At 40.9% G+C, this 17,064-nt stretch overlaps 1 protein-coding gene across 2 annotated transcripts in view; it reads right to left on the bottom strand.

The window, feature by feature from the left end:
* Window positions 1-17,064, bottom strand: part of samd14 (sterile alpha motif domain containing 14) — a 214,208-nt gene that overhangs the window by 19,653 nt on the left and 177,491 nt on the right. The gene's annotated exons all lie outside the window — the stretch shown is intronic.

The following is a 17,064-nucleotide window of genomic DNA, read 5'->3' as shown; positions in this document are numbered from 1 at the left end:
TTGGCTTCCTGTTGAAGAAAGTATGCACAGATACCATTGTCCTCATCAGATATCTCTTCAGGTGACTTGAAAGGGAATGTCAGCGGGCAATTCAACCGTGAGACTCATCACACGTCTGCCTGATACTTTCCTCAGTTGATGTCTTGGATAGAGTTCAAAAGGAGGAACCCTGTTCAGTCTTAGAGAACTGAAGTCATTTGGCATGTTCCAGTACTGGTTGTAGTTAGGCAGCCTGCTTTGTGCTATCTCAATAAGCTAGGTCATCAGCTTTACGATTGTTTCCTGGACCCACATTCCTATTGAACTCTCTCACTCAACAACCCATGAGCAGCCTCTGAGACCATGAAATGCATTCTGAAGTGGCTTGTAAAATCTTATTGAAGCCAGCAGACAAATTTACCACACTCCTGACACTTTGCTCATTAGGCATGTGACCCTGTACCAGGATTGATCTCCAATTTATAAATCAATGACAATAGGAAAATTAAAAATTACTGCAAATAACAGATAAGTTCAGAAGTTACAGAAGCACACAATAATCTGAGACACTCCATGTTTTCAAATTGTACATGAAGTCGGAGCAAAACTTTGACATGTCGAAGAAAGGATGAAACTGAAAGAAGAAGTTAATAAAAGCCTACCATTTTGCAAGTAAATAATATCTTAACTATTTTCAAAATAAATAACACCTTACAAAATGTTAAAAGATCATGACGTTTTAGCTAGTTAGCTGGACATAATTAATATAAATGATGTATGATAAATGTAAAGACTTTAACTTTTTTTTCCCTGTATGTATAGATTTGCTATTCACAGGATTTACAAGTAAACGGCTGCTGAGTTTTTAAGGTTACTACTATTCATTTTGAAGCTTTCCAGGGTGTCAGAGTGTGGACATAGTGACATATTATTATGGAGCATGATAGTCGCTGCACAATCCCTGAAAACTAGCTTAATGACATTGAGGAAACTGAACAAGCCTAGTTCCAGAATTGCAAGGTGATTGTTGCTGATTTCGAACAGGGTGATTAGCAGATTTATTGGAAAAGCTGACTGTTTTGTCATTTCCATAACAATAATCTAGTTTGTGATACCAAACTGCATGATGTTTGCAACATTTTCATAGGCAAGAGCCCTTGGGAATATGCCAAAGAGATGAACCAACACTTGATAATTGAAGGTCTGTGTCTCTATTATATAATGCCCTGCTTTTCAAAATCATTGGAAAAGTGTTGGTTTTACTATTAATTATCTAGATGCTTCAGTAGGTTTCTATTTCCACTTTACTATTTCACTTTGAACAAATGTGTTCTTGAATTAAAGGCATAATTTGATGATCAGTCATTTCTTTTAATATATTCCTTTGTTAGAGATTAAGAGGTGTGAAGCAGCAATTTTTGTTTAATGACTATTGCTGCCTATTGCCACAAGATCACTTAACTTAAATAATTTCAACTAGCGTCAGACTACATTGTCTAAATTAGAATGATGGATGACATGATTATTGTATGCTGTGACTCGATGCTGTATCAGACACAATGATCCATATGTTAACACACACACACAAACACACACACACCTCTGAATCTCGAAACATGCATTACCACATTCAAGGGAACAACATTAAATTGTTTTCTTTACTTTAGTTCCATCCAGTTAAATAGATTCATCCAGCAAACAGTATTAGCTTGAATATGTTGATAGCTAAATACCTGTAGACTTTGTTGTATTATTTCATTCCTATTACAGTTCTTTTACTGCACTGTTTAATAGATTGTGTTTCAATAATTTCAAAGTTCCTTAATTATAAACTCAGACTCTGAAATCTCAAATGGATTAGGAATGATCTGATTTAAGGAGCTGAAATGCACATTTGACAGTTGATGGAATGGTAAACCCAGCAAATAAATGTACCTCTTTAGGATTCTGATGCAAAGCATACAATATTAAAATCTAAAACTGAAAATTGAATAGCCTCCAAATTGGAGATCAATCCTGGTACAGGGTCACATGCCTAATGAGCAAAGTGTCACGAGTGTGGTAAATTTGTCTGCTGGCTTCAATAAGATTTTACAAGCCACTTCAGAATGCATTTCATGGTCTCAGAGGCTGCTCATGGGTTGTTGAGTGAGAGAGTTCAATAGGAATGTGGGTCCGGGAAACAATCGTAAAGGGCCTCAAGCTATCAAGGGCAAAGACCTGCATTTTAATAAGGGCCTGGCGGAAGCATTCCTAGAGCACCTGCCTCCACAGAAAGATAACTTCCCTCCAAGCTTATAGCCTTCAGCATCCCTTTAACAATTGACTGTTTGTTGAGAATATGAACAAGCTATCTTACAAATCAAACTGACCAACACATACTCAGATACTATTCTGAATGCATAGAGATTATCTTAAACCTATATATTAGTCTCTCACTTCTATCACAGTATGCGCAGACATATCTCCCACTTAATTATGTACATTACATGCCTATTTTGCTTCTGTTATCTTGGTGTAGGCTATCAAATTTCTAGGTTCAGACATCTAGTTCCATTCAAGCAAGACCAATCACAGAAGCTTCTGGAGAGACCTGTATAAAATCTATAGTTATGTACTTTCTTGTCACCGAGTTTTGAATTCGCTGATACCAATAGGCAATATCCTTAATGGAGAGACTTAATAATGAGTGATGTTTGAAACAATAAACCAATAAATTGTTTCAGAACATGTTTTAAAGTTTCCAACATTTGCCACGAAACCTGCAAAGTTATTATTAAATCCCTGCTACTGAATTTTAAGTTCCTAAGATGTTGTAACAATCTTTAAACAGCAGGACTCTTACTGTAGAAAATGATCATTAGTTTACTGCCCATATTGATTGAAATTGTGACCTATTTAATTTTTTAGTAAGCTATTACAAGATTAAGTCCAGACTGGTTCCGATTTTTGGTTCATTCAATCAGAAAATCATGCCCATATGCTTGAATCATTAGGGGCTGGGTACTCAAACACATGGCACCATGATTGGGAAATAAGACTTCATATTCAAAATTATAGCTGGACAACTTAAATTCAAATTCATTAAATCTGGAAATGAAAAGCTGGCACTTGTAATGATGTTATGAAACCATTGGTTAATTTTAGAATATGCTTGATTCACTCATATCTTTTCAGGCACAAAATCTGTCCTCTTCACCTGGTGACTTACTGACTCCAGACTCACAGAAACATTGTTGGCTCTTCAAAAATTAGCAAGTAATTAAGAATGAGGCTCACTGCCTCATTATTCAATTTTTTTGGCCTGAAGGCAGGTCCAACTCTCAGTGCCCATAACCTGCGTCATGGGTAGGGCTAGGAAGTAGGTCCTAGCGTTACTGTAAACAGAATGATGATTGAAGCTTATGCTGTTGACATGAATTTGATTGAAACTAGGCATCCAGCCAGTTCAGCCAATGGACCGTCACAGAAGTCTGAGTTGAAAAGTGTTGCGCTGGAAAAAGCACAGCAGGTCAGGTAGCACTTGAGGAGCAGGAGAGTTGACGTTTCGGGTATAAGCCCTTCATCAGGAATGAAGAGGGGGCTTGGGTAGTTAGGTGGGACAGGAATAGGTGGATGCAGGTAGGAGGTGATTGTGATACGTCGGTGGGGAAGGTGGAGTGGATAGGTGGGAAGGAAGATGGACAGGCAGATCAGGTCAAGAGAGCAGTGCCAATTTGGAGGGTTGGAGGGATGAGGTGAGAATTGAGGAGATTTGGAAACTGGTGAAGTCAATGTTGATTCCTTATGGTTGTCAGGTCCTGAGGTGGAAGATGAGGTATTCTTCCTCCAGTTGGCAGATGGCTTTGATATGGTGGTGGAGGAAGACCAGAATTTTCATGTCCTTAGGGGAGTGTGAGGGGGAGTTGAAGTGGTCGGCCACAGGGCGTTGGGGTTGGTTGGTGAATGTGGACCAGAGATGTTCCCTGAACTGGTCCATGAGTTGGTGCTCGGTCTCCCCGATGTAGAGGAGACCACATTAAGAGCAACTAATGCAGTAAATGAGGTGGGGAGGAAGTCTGAATCATTGCAGCAACATGCACTTCGACTTGCATGTTGCTGTCTGGAGCAATGAGCAGTGATGCTTGAGACTCCAAATTTCTTTCGATCACATAGCTGACCAAGTACCTCACCTACCTTTACCAACTGCCATTGGTGAATATTAGGATTTACAAGTTGGTACTCAATGTGCTTGGCTGCGTTATGAATGCATCTTTCTTGGCAATCAAGTCTTGGACAGGGACTTGCCCCTGAAGATTCTGGCTCAGGGTAAGAATACCATCAATTGTGACACAAAGCCTCCATCACCAAGAGCAATTTGGATTGGTTAATAAATGCTCCCTGGCTTTACCAGCCACATCAATATCTTGTGAAAGAATTTGTCTAGCAAGATTAATCAATCTATCAAATAAAAGAACGAAAAACGTGTTTAATACATTCCAGAACTACAACATAACACAGAGAAATTTGCAATAGCAATACCAACTTATTTCTTATATTTTACTGTGAAGCATTTTTATTAAAAATTCTAATCCAGTGGAAATGGGAATTCCACTAACACAGAGGTTAGCCAAAAATATCAATCACAAACTAACATTATAATACTATTCTCAGAGCCTTTGTCCGATGATCACCCAAATCTTGTCATACCGTCTTAATTAATCAGCATGTGCTGTTGCCAGCCATTCTGAATTTTGAAATGTTTGGGGCATCAAATTACAAGGCCACGCAATTCCCTATGTGTCACACATGTACATTGAAGTCATGAAGAGTGAGTGCACCAGCTCATTGTTATCAATGAGGAGAGTCACTCACCTTCGGTTATTATACGTTAGCAATTTTCTAGACAATTTGGCGGTGACTGTTGAAGATTCCAATACACCATATTGCCAATGGGCGATGATCCCTCCAATCATGTGGACTGCAAGCAATTATCATTAGTATCTTATCTAAAGCTGATTTTGAAAACAAGGATAATATTAAGGCTGTTTTAATGAAAGTGATCCAATGGTACAATATCTGACATTCTGTGCAATTCACCAGCAATACGTGAATCAAATCTGTTCAGCTCCAGGGGAAACAACTTCTGTTCACCCTGTTTGATTTCTTCCTCTTCTTGCGCACCTTCCTCATGCTGCTGAATACTTAAATCTCTTTATAGCATGTGGACCCAATAATGAATCAATGTGGAGGGAAGAGATTCCTTCAGGGATGCATGACTCCAAGATCCCATAACCTCACCTCTTTCCAGGCTTCATTCTCTTCTCATCATAATAAATCAATGCATTCCCATTGGGAAATCTGCATTTAAAATGTAACATAGTACTTCGAGCTGAGCTCAGTGAAATAACAGTAAAAGTCATGCCTCAACTATTCCAACCATCTAAACACTACAAGCATCATTATGCATGCAAGGAGAAACAACATAGCTCAATGTGCTATTCACAAACAGTAGACTATGTAGCAGGTCTTGCTAGCACTGCAGTAGCAGCAGTATTAGATGGAAACAGGCCCTTTGGCCCAACAAGTCCACACCGACCCTCCAAAGAGTAACCCACCCAGAATCATTTCCCTACATTTACCCCTGAGTAATGCACCTAGCACTATGGGCAATTTAGCATAGCCAATTCACCTGACCTGCACATCTTTGGATTGTGGGAGGAAACCAGAGCATCTAGAGGAAACCCACATAGACATGGGGAGAATGTGCAAACTCCACAGAGACAGTCACCCGAGTCTAATCTGGGTCCCTGGCGCTATGAGGCAGCATTGTTAACCACCGAGCCACTGTGCACCCCCTCCCCACCCCGTGTATTCACATGGGATAGCTTTTAAATGAAAATACAGTCAAAGGAATAGCTGTGTCCTTCTGAACCTGGAGTTATGAGGAAATGAGCTGTCAAGATTTTCACCAAATGCTGTAGGAGACCCACCCAAAGCCAGAGTCGTTCATTTTGGCATACAGTACATGGGATGGGTCTGGATTGTATCGTTAGATCCTGACTTGAATTTCACTGGTAGGAGATAGCGGAAAATTGCAGTGACCCCCCCATGACCGCTCCCCCCCACCCCCCAGCAAGGAACAGGGACAGAAAGAAAGAAGGAAAGAAATAAAATAATTCTGAAATGCAGTCATTGACTGAAAATCAGAAACAGAGGGAGCACCTCTAAGATAACTTTTGGTTATTTGAAAAATGCCTTGTTAGAGCCAAAAGGAGCAGATATTCGCTTCTAACCAGTGATATTAAATCTGCACTGCAGAGGAATCCTTAGTCTGCAACCTTCCTACTTCCAATTTAGGGGCATTGTGCAGTTGAACCTATTCAGATCCTGATTTTGGTGAACAGTTTCTGGGCCATAAGGATTTACGTTGCCACTCATCACAGATGGGTAGGGAGTTAGCACAAACTGAAAACTGGACCACAATTAAAATCAAGTCCATGGAGTCTAAAAAGACAAAAGTATCTGAACATGGAGAACACTCAATGGACAAACAGAACGAAATGACAAATAATTCCAATAATGCAGTTCTAGAAATTGTCAATTCAAAAATGATTGTTGACAATTTGAATGGACAGATGCTTAAGCAGACAATAAACCATTTATTTTAAGTATCACTTCTAAAATAGCAAACAGAAGACTATGATATAAATGTGTAAAACGTTCAAATTCTAATTTGCCAACAGTAATTCTTCTGCTTATAATTCTTTTAACGATGTGCAACACTGAGCTAATTATGTTGAGGGCTATATTGGGTAGTGTTTATAGAAACTCCTTTTCATTTTAATGAGTTCATGTTAATTTATTCTAGAAAGCCATTGTGCAGGCTTAAGACCAGTTTCAAATTCCATTTAAAAGTTATTGCAGTGCACATTGTTCCATGTTAATTTTCTGCGATTTCAAAAATTCTATATGAAATATTTGTTGTTACTCACTGCACTGCACTCTCCTCCCCACAATTTGTTCCTTTGTGCTGCAGCAAAATGTTTGAGTTATGGACAGGAGATCATGTTCCACAAATGTAATTGTCGTTGTTAAACTAGAAACAAATAATTTCTGCTTGATACATTAATCTTTGTCAATGTCAGAAGTACAAATTACATCTCCTCCCTTGATATATGTGGAGGCAGTGGAGCCAGTGATCCAATTGTAAGAATTGCTATAAGTTAACCTCTTCCTTCTCGAATTTCCTCCGACTAAGAAGTTTCTATCCAATAATCTGACTGATGACTGCTTTTAGTCTTCAATAAAATATTTTGTTCTGAGAATTTTAAAAATCTTAATTGTTGTTGTATATTTATTCTTTCATGGAACATGGGTATTGTTGGGAAAGCCTGCTCATCCCTAAATGCCCTTGAACTGAGTAGCTTAGACCATAAGACCATAAGACATAGGAGCAGAAATTGGGCTATTCAGCCCATCGAGTCTGCTCCGCCGTTCAATCATGGCTGATAAGTTTCTCAACCTCATTCTCCTGCTTTCTCCCCACTTGATCTCCTTGATACTCAAGAATCTATCTACCTCAGTCTTGAATATACTCAATGACCTGGCCTCCACTCCCTTTGGTGGCAATGAATTCCATAGATTTGCCACTTTCTGGCTGAAGAAGTTTCTCCTCATCTCCGTTATAAGAGGTCTTTCCTTTCCTCTACTTTGTCCAGGTCATTCATTTATTCTGTATGTTTCAATTAAATCCCCCTCATCCTTCTAAACTCCATCAAGTATAGACCCAGAGTCCTCAAGCGTTTCTCATATGTTAAGCTTTTCATTCCTGGGGCCATTCTCATGAACCTCCTCTGAACATGCTCCAGGGCCAGTATATCCTTCCTGAGATATGGGGCACAAAACTGAGCAAAATACTCCAAATGTGGCCTGACCAGAGCCTTATAGAGTCTCAGAAGTACATCCCTGTTTTTATATTCAAGTCGTCTCAAAATAAATGCTTTCACTGCATTTGCCTTCCTAACCATTGACTGAACCTGCAAGTTTACCTTGAGAGAATCCTGGACTTCCAAGTCTCTTTGCACTTCAGACTTCTGAATTTTCTCCCCATTTAGAAAATACTCCATGCTTCTATTCTTCCAAACAAAGTGCATGACCTCACACTTTCCTACGTTCTACTTCATCTGCTACTTCTTTGCCTACTCTCCTGACCTGTCCAAATCCTTCTGCAGCCTCACTGCCTCCTCAATGCTACCAGTCCCTCCACCTATCTTTGTATCATCTGCAAACTTAGCCAAAATGCACTTTGTTCCTTCACTTCATAAGGTATAAAGTGAAAAGTTGTGGTCCCAACACTGAAACTTTCGGAATGCCACTTTTTGCCAGTTACCATCCTGAGGAAGATACTTTTATCCCCATTCTCTGCTTTCTGCCAGACAACCAAGGTTCTATCCATGCTAGCACCTTGCCTCTGACACCATAGGCCCTTATCTTACTCAGCAGCCTCCTGTGTGGCACTTTGTCAAAGGCCTTCTTGAAGTTCAGGTAGACAACATCCATTGGCTCTCCTTGGTCTAACCTGCTCATTACATCTTCAAAGAGTTCTAGCTGATTTTCCCTTTTTTACCAAACACTTCCAAGTATTCATAAATCTCATCTTTCACAATAGATTCTAGAACCTTACCCATGACCAAAGTTAGGCTAATCAGTCTGTAATTTTCTGTCTTTTGCCTTACCTCCTTTTTAAACAGGGGTGTCAGGTTAGTGATTCTCAGTCCTCTGGGACACTCCTGAAAGATCACCACTAACACCTCCACTATCTCTTCAGCTATCTCCCTTAGAATTCTGGGGTGTAGCCCATCTGGTCCAGGTGACATATCAATATTTCTTAAAATAGGATCTGTCCTATGTTGTCAAAACCATCAGATTGAAATTTAATAGGTTTTTGGTATCTAAATACCTAGTTTAAATTGATTGGCTAAATTCAAAAGCCTGATGTCTTAGCAAAAACTGATTGGCCTACTAACTTTATGACCTTTTGATACAAATGTTTCAATTTAGATATTCTCTGAGTACTTGCAAACTTTCAAGCTGCTACTCCACTTTAAATCTCTAAGCACAGAAAAAGCACATGATCTTTTAAAGGGACCATCCAATGCTTACCCCCTCCACCTTTAGCACCTAACAAACATCAAATTCTAACTTTCTGCCTCCCAAACTACAAGTACTCTACCCAACTTCGCAACACACTCTTTGCACTGCAGGTAAGTGATTGGGACCCCCATAACAGATTCTGTAATTGCTATAATTTTTGCAATTTGCAACTCAAGTTTATCGAATTTTGCACAAAGAATCCATAGACAGTGAAAATGTTGTTTCTTCTTGAGCATACTGAGGTGATAAGTCATTTGTTCTGCTTATGGCGCACTAGTGATTCAAATCTAATTATTCAATTTATGTAACTCGATTTAACATTGCTGACTACAATCTGCCAATCTTAATTGAGTGTTGTGAGTGTGAGAATCAGGAATCAGGAAGGGCTTTTGCCCGAAACATCAGTTCTCTTGCTCCTCAGATGCTGCCTGACCTGCTGTGCTTTTCCAGCACCACACTCTCAACTCTGATCTCCAGCATCTGCAATGCTCACTTTCTCTTAATCTTAGTTGAGCACCCAATAAGCTTTAATACACCTCCCATCATGACTGGAACTAAAATTTTAAAATTGGGCTATTGCAGTTTAATTTTCAAACATAGAATTGCTTGGGTTTGGCCAGTGTGAGTAACAACCATTGTGGGGGGTAGTGTATCATTACCTTCATTCACCTTACCAATACTGGTATGATCAAATTAACCATCTGTGTTCAACACAGCCCAAGTCTTCATATTGACATTTATGAACAAGTACTCAACTCTACCACTGACACTCAGTACCAGCAGTGATCTTTCTACAAGATGCATTGCAGAAATTCTCCAAAGCTCCTGACATAGCACCTTCAAACCACTGATCATTATCATCCAGAAGCATAAGGGAAGAAAGTACATGGGTACACCACTGCCTGCAAATTCCCATCAAGCGGCTCAGCACCCTGACTTGGAAATATATCTGGATTAGTGGTGCTGGAAGAGCACAGCAGTTCAGGCAGTATCCAACGAGCAGCGAAATCGACGTTTCGGGCAAAAGCCCTTCATCAGGAATAAAGGCAGTGAGCCTGAAGCATGGAGAGATAAGCTAGAGGAGGGTGGGGGAGGGGAGAGAGTAGCATAGAGTACAATGGGTGAGTGGGGGAGGAGATGAAGGTGATAGGTCAAGGAGGAGAGGGTGGAGTGGATAGGTGGAAAAGAAGATAGGCAGGTCGGACAAGTCAAGGAGACAGTAACTGAGCTGAAAGTTTGAAACTAGAATGAGGTGGGGGAAGGGGAAATGAGGAAGCTGTTGAAGTCCACATTGATGCCCTGGGGTTGAAGTGTTCCAAGGCGGAAGATGAGGCGTTCTTCCTCCAAGCATCTGGTGGTGAGGGAGCGGCGGTGAAGGAGGCCCAGGACCTCCATGTCCTCGGCAGAGTGGGAGGGGGAGTTGAAATGTTGGGCCATGGGGCGGTTTGGTTGATTGGTGCGGGTGTCTCGGAGATGTTCCCTAAAGCGCTCTGCTAGGAGGCGCCCAGTCTCCCCAATGTAGAGGAGACCACATTGGGAGCAACGGATACAATAAATGATATTGGTGGATGTGCAGGTGAAACTTTGATGGATGTGGAAGGCTCCTTTAGGGCCTTGGATAGAGGTGAGGGAGGAGGTGTGGGCACAGGTTTTACAGTTCCTGCGGTGGCAGGGGAAAGTGCCAGAATGGGAGGGTGGGTCGTAGGGGGGTGTGGACCTGACCAGGTAGTCACGGAGGGAACGGTCTTTGCGGAAGGCGGAAAGGGGTGGGGAGGGAAATATATCCCTGGTGGTGGGGTCTTTTTGGAGGTGGCGGAAATGTCGGTGGATGATTTGGTTGATGCGAAGGTTTGTAGGGTGGAAGGTGATCACCAGGGGCGTTCTGTCCTTGTTACGGTTGGAGGGGTGGGGTCTGAGGGCGGAGGTGCGGGATGTGGACGAGATGCGTTGGAGGGCATCTTTAACCACGTGGGAAGGGAAATTGCAGTCTCTAAAGAAAGAGGCCATCTGGTGTGTCCTATGGTGGAACTGGTCCTCCTGGGAGCAGATACGGCGGAGGCAGAGAAATTGGGAATACGGGATGGCATTTTTGCAAGAGATAGGGTGGGAAGAGGTGTAATCCAGGTAGCTATGGGAGTCAGTGGGTTTGTAAAAAATGTCAGTGTCAAGTCGGTCGTCACTAATGGAGATGGAGAGGTCCAGGAAGGGGAGCGAGGTGTCAGAGATAGTCCAGGTAAATTTAAGGTCAGGGTGGAATGTGTTGGTGAAGTTGATGAATTGCTCAACCTCCTCGCAGGAGCACGAGGTGGCGCCAATGCAGTCATCAATGTAGCGGAGGAAGAGGTGGGGAGTGGTGCCGGTGTAATTACGGAAGATCAACTGTTCTACATAGCCAACAAAGAGACAGGCATAGCTGGGGCCCATACGTGTGCCCATGGCTACGCCTTTGGTCTGGAGGAAGTGGGAGGATTCAAAGGAGAAATTGTTAAGGGTGAGGACCAGTTCGGCCAAACGAATGAGAGTGTCAGTGGAAGGGTACTGTTGGGGACGTCTGGAGAGGAAAAAACAGAGGGCTTGGAGGCCCTGGTCATGACGAATGGAGGTGTAGAGGGATTGGATATCCATGGTGAAGATAAGGCGGTGGGGGCCGGGGAAACGGAAGTCTTGGAGGAGGTGGAGGAAATATATCGCTGTTCCTTTAGTGTCACTTGGTCAAAGTCCTGGAAGTCCCTCCCTCCTTAACAGCATTGTGGGTGTATCTACACTAAATAGATTGCCATGAATTGGAGGTGCTGTTATTGCACTGGTGTGGACAAAGTTAAAAATCACACATTGGACTATAACCTGGTGATGTGTGATTTTTAACCAAATAAATTGCAGCAGTTTAAGAAGGCAGCTCACTACCACCTTCTCAAGGGCAACTAGGGATGGGCTGTAAATGCAGGTTCAGCCAGTAACTACATCCCATGAATCAATTTGAAAAAGTCATGAAAGATTGGAATGCAGGTACTCACATAATCAGGAAAACTAATGGGATGCTGCCCTTTTATTATGAGATGGACTGAAGACAAAAGTAAATATGTTATGCTTTAGTTATACAGGCCATTGGAGAGAGCAAATCTTGCATATTGTGTGTACTTTTGGTATCCTTATTTAATTGCATTGTCGTGGAATGAATGGGTTGTCTTATGAGAATAAGACAGGCTTGGTTTCATTACTGATATTTAGCAGAATCAGGAGTGACTTAATTTGAAACATATAAGATCCTGAATTGTCTTGACAACATGAATGGACATGTTTCCTCTTGTGGGTCATTCTGGAACTGGGGCAATGTTTTAAAAATAGGGATCAATCTTTCAGGACAGAGATAAGGAAAATTCTTTTCTCTGAGTTTGTAACTAATTTGCAACTCTCTGCCTCAGAAGGTGGTGATAATTTAATATATTTGCGAGGTGTATAGATTCTTGTCCAGCAGGGGAGTGGGGTGTTATTGAGGGCAAGTAATCTAAAACAAAACCTTACCAGCGAAGACACTATTGAATGGAGGAACAAGCTTGAGGGACAGAATGATTTATTTTTGCTTTTATATTATGTGTTTTTATGTTCATAAAATAGTGTTGATAAGGAATTTATAAGTTAAGTTGATAAATTTATTAAATAAAAAACATACTATTTGGTTGCTGAACATGCTCAAAATGTTGAAATACATTTTATTGATCTGACAATAGACAATTGAGTTTGCAGTTTCATTTCATTTGTTTATGGATTGCAGTTTGAGGTGTTTGTCTGCTGCAACATTGACATAGTATAAGAGAGGCAAAATTCCCTTTCTTAGATTCCTAGATTATCATTGCCTTCCATGGAGAATTGCTCCTTATTTTCTCTTTTCTGTTGTTTTGTTTCTTATTTATTGGCTTTTCAGGTCTCTCCGAGGAAAGAGATTGGGCCATCTGGCATTTTAAGATTTGAATACAGGCGATATGCCATTTGTTGGTTTTGAAGTGTGCTCAGTGTTTTAGTAAAATTGTTTATGGTATTCTTTTGTTAAAGTATTTAACCAACAGTCTTACATGTGTGCAGACATTCAAAACTATTTTTAAAATCCAAACTTGTTTCTCATGAGCTAAAGTCATATTCATTCTATTTGTCAATCTGAGGTACTATTAACAATTATTGAAAGAAAAAGGAAAGACATTTATACACCAACTTCCACAACTTTAAGGTCACCCAAAGCATTTTAAAGATGAATGTAATCACTAGCGTAATTAGGGAAATAGTTAAAGGCATAGACAATGTTCTCTGTGTCCAGGATCAAGAGTGCCGAAGGTTGTGTTGCCTGCCTGGTGCTCAGGTTTGGGATACCTCATCTGGGTTGCAGAGGAACTTGGAGTTGGAGGGTAAAGATCCAGTGGTCATGATCCACGTAAGTACCAATGACATCGATAAAACAAGGGCAGAGGTTCTGCTGAGGGAGTATGAACAGCTCGGAGCTAAATTAAAAAGCAGAACCAACAAGGTAATAATCTCTGGATTACTCCCTGAGCCACGAGCTAATTGGCACAGGGTCAATAAGATTAGGCAGGTAAATGTGTAGCTAAGAGATTGTTGTGGAGAAATGGGTTTGAATTCATGAGACATTGGTATCAGTGTTGGGGGAAGATGCACCTGTTCCAATGTGACAGTCTCCATCTGAATCGTGCTGATACCAGAGTCCTAGCGAATTGCATAACTAGGGCTCTAGACAGGGCTTTAAACTAAATGACCGGGGGTGGGGTGGGGTGGGGGGGGGGGGGGGGGTGGGGGGGGGGCGTGTGTTAATGTTGGTGTGGGGTAAGGATTCAGTTTTAGGGGAAATTAGAAAGCCCAAATTAAAGGACCAGGGAAGAGTGCAAGTTTGATGTGGCGGATGGTTACCAGACAATAAAGGTGAGGCTTGGAACAGGTGAATATCTTTTTGCAGCAATGAGTTAAAAATAATTAGGGAAATTTAACAGTGGAACAAATTTAAAAGCTTTGTATATAAATGCATGAAGCATTCAAGACAAAATTAATCAGTCAATTGCACAAATATAAACAAAAGGGTATGATTTGGTAATGATTACTGAGACATGGTTACAAGGAGACCAGGTCTGGGAAGTGAATATCCAGGGTTACTCAGCATTTCAGAAAGACAGACTGAAAGGAAGGGAGGTGGGGGTAGCCTTGCTGGTGAAGGAAGGGATCGTGCTGTAATAGAAATGATATAAGGACAGGAGATCAAGATATGGAATCAGTCTGGGTAGAAATTAGAAATAGCAAAAGGAAGACGGACTTGGTAGGAGTAATCTATATGTCCCCAAACAGTGGTTCCACAGTGGGGCACAGCATAAACCAGGAAACATTAGAGACTTGCAAGAAAGGGTCAGCAAGAATCATGGGTGACTTGAACATGCACATAGATTGGAAGAATGAAATTGGCAAGGGTAGCTTGGAGGCAGAATTCATTAAAGATTGTTTATTTGAACAATATATTGTGAAACCAACGAGGGAGCAGGCTATTCTGGATTTGGTATTGTGTAATGACGAGAGATTAATTGGTGACATCATAGTTAAGGATCCTCTAGGGAGTAGTGACCATAGTATGATAGAATTCAAAATCCATTTTGAGGGTGAGAAAGTGGAGTCCCCCAGTAGTGTTCTAAAAGTAAACAAAATAAATGATATAGGCATGAGGACAGATTTGGCCTGAGGAGATTGGGCGGGAAGGCTAAATGGTAAGACAGCTGATGAGCAATGGCAGATGTTCAAGGAGCTACTCAATTCCTCACAGCTGGAATATATCCGAGTGAGAAAGAATGACAGTAAGGGCAGGGATTAAAAATCATCCATGGCTAAACAAGGAGGTCAAGGGCAGTATAAAGTCAAAAACTAATGTATTCTATATTGTAAAGACTAGTGGCAGGCTGAAAGACTGGGAAACTTTCAAACACAAACAAAGGGATACTCAAAAGTTCATACAAACAGCTAAGGTAAATTACAAAAGAAAACTGGCACATCAAAGAGGATAGTAAAATCTTCTGTAGGTATATAAAGGAAAGAGAGTTGCTAATGTGAATGCTAGTCCCTTGGAAGATTAAACCAGAAAGTTAATAGTGGGGAGCACTGAGCTGGCAGAGATGCTGAATCAATACTTTGCCTGTTTTCATGGTGGAGTATACTAGTACCATGCCTGTTGGAACGGGCAAGTCAGAAGCAATAGATAAGGTAGAACTTAGAACAATCAACATTGTTAAGGAAACAATACTAAGCAAACTATTAGGATTGAGGACAGACAATTCCCCTGGGCCTTATGGCCTACATCCTAGGGTATTAAAGAAAGTGGTAGCAGAGAAAGTAAGTACATTGGTTATTCAAAAATGGAGGGAGGCAAAATGTAGGAAATTATAGACCAGTTAGTTTAACACCTGCTGTTGGGAAAGAATTAGAATCAATTATCAAGAAAGCAATATCAGAACATTTGGAAAGTCAAAATGCCATCTATCAGAGTCAGCATGGTTTTATGAAGGGCAAATCATGTTTGGCTAATTTGCTAGCATTCTTCAAAGATATAACAAGCAGAGTGGATAATGGCGATGCTGTAGATGTAATTTATCTGGACTTCTGGAAGGCATTTGTTAATGTGCCACACAAAAGTTTAATTCACAAGGTTGGATCATATGGGATTAGCCTGGGTAGATGACTGGCTGATGGACAGAAGAGAGATGGAATAAATGCTTTTTTTTTCTGGATGGCAAGCTGTAAATAGTGAGGTGCCATAGGGTTCAGTCCTTAGAGCTCAACTATTTACAATCTACATTAACGACTTGGACAAAGTGATGGAAGGCTCTAGAGCCAAATTTATGGATGACTCAAAAAATAGGTGTGACAGTAAATTGCAATGAGGAAATAAGAACCTTACAAATGGATATACATAGGTTAAGAGAGTGGGCCAAAATGTGGCAGATGGAGTTTAACATGGATAAGTGTGAGGTCATACATTTGGGTTGAAAAACTGGGAAGTTGACCTATTATCCTAATGGAGAGAGACTTCATGATGCTCTAGTGCAAGGGATCTAGGTGCACTGGTTTATGAGTCACAGAAAGCGAGCATGTAGGTACAGCAGATAATAAAGAAAGTGAATGAAATGTCGGCATTTATAGCTAAAGGAACAGAATACAAAGGTAAGGAAGTATTATTGCAGCTCTACAAGGCATTGGTGACACTGCACCTGGAGTATTGTGCACAGTTTTGGTCCCCTTATTTGAGGAAAGATGTAGTGGCATTGGAGGTAGTTCAGAAAAGGTTCACTAAATCGATCCCAGAGATGAGACGTTTATTGTATGAAGAGAGATTGAACAGTTTAAGCCTATATTCTCTGGAATTTAGAAGAATGATGTAAGATTAAATGGAGGTATTTAAGATGATAAAAGATATGGATAAAATAAATGTGGAGCGGATGCTTCCTCTTGTGGGGCATTCTTGGACAAGAGGTCATAATCTTAGGATAAGGGGTAGCAAATATAAAACAAAGTTGAGGAAAAACTACTTCTCCCAAAGGGTTATAAATCTGTGGAATTTGCTACCCCAAAGTGCAGTAGATGCTGGGACAATGAGTAAATTTAAGGAGAAGTTTTAATTGGTATTAGAAAGAAGGCTGGAAAGTGGGGTTGAGGAGCAAATCAGCCTTGTTCGACTGGCGGAGCAGAGTCGATGGGCTGATTGGCCTAACTCTGCTCTTATATCTGGTGCGGCACGGTGGCTTAGTGGTTAGCACTGCTGCCTCACAGTGCCAGAGACTTGGGTTCAATTCCCACCTCAGGCATCTATCTGTGTGAAATTTGCATATTCTCCCCATGTCTGTGTGAGTTTCCTCTCACAGTCCAAAGATGTGCAGGTTAGGTGAATTGGCCATGCTAAATTGCCCATAGTGT

This window comes from Chiloscyllium punctatum, chromosome 42 (assembly GCF_047496795.1).
Source record: "Chiloscyllium punctatum isolate Juve2018m chromosome 42, sChiPun1.3, whole genome shotgun sequence".
Classification (NCBI taxonomy): domain Eukaryota; kingdom Metazoa; phylum Chordata; class Chondrichthyes; order Orectolobiformes; family Hemiscylliidae; genus Chiloscyllium; species Chiloscyllium punctatum.
The sequence above is the reverse complement of the archived record's forward strand: the minus strand, read 5'-3'. Positions and strand labels throughout refer to the sequence as shown.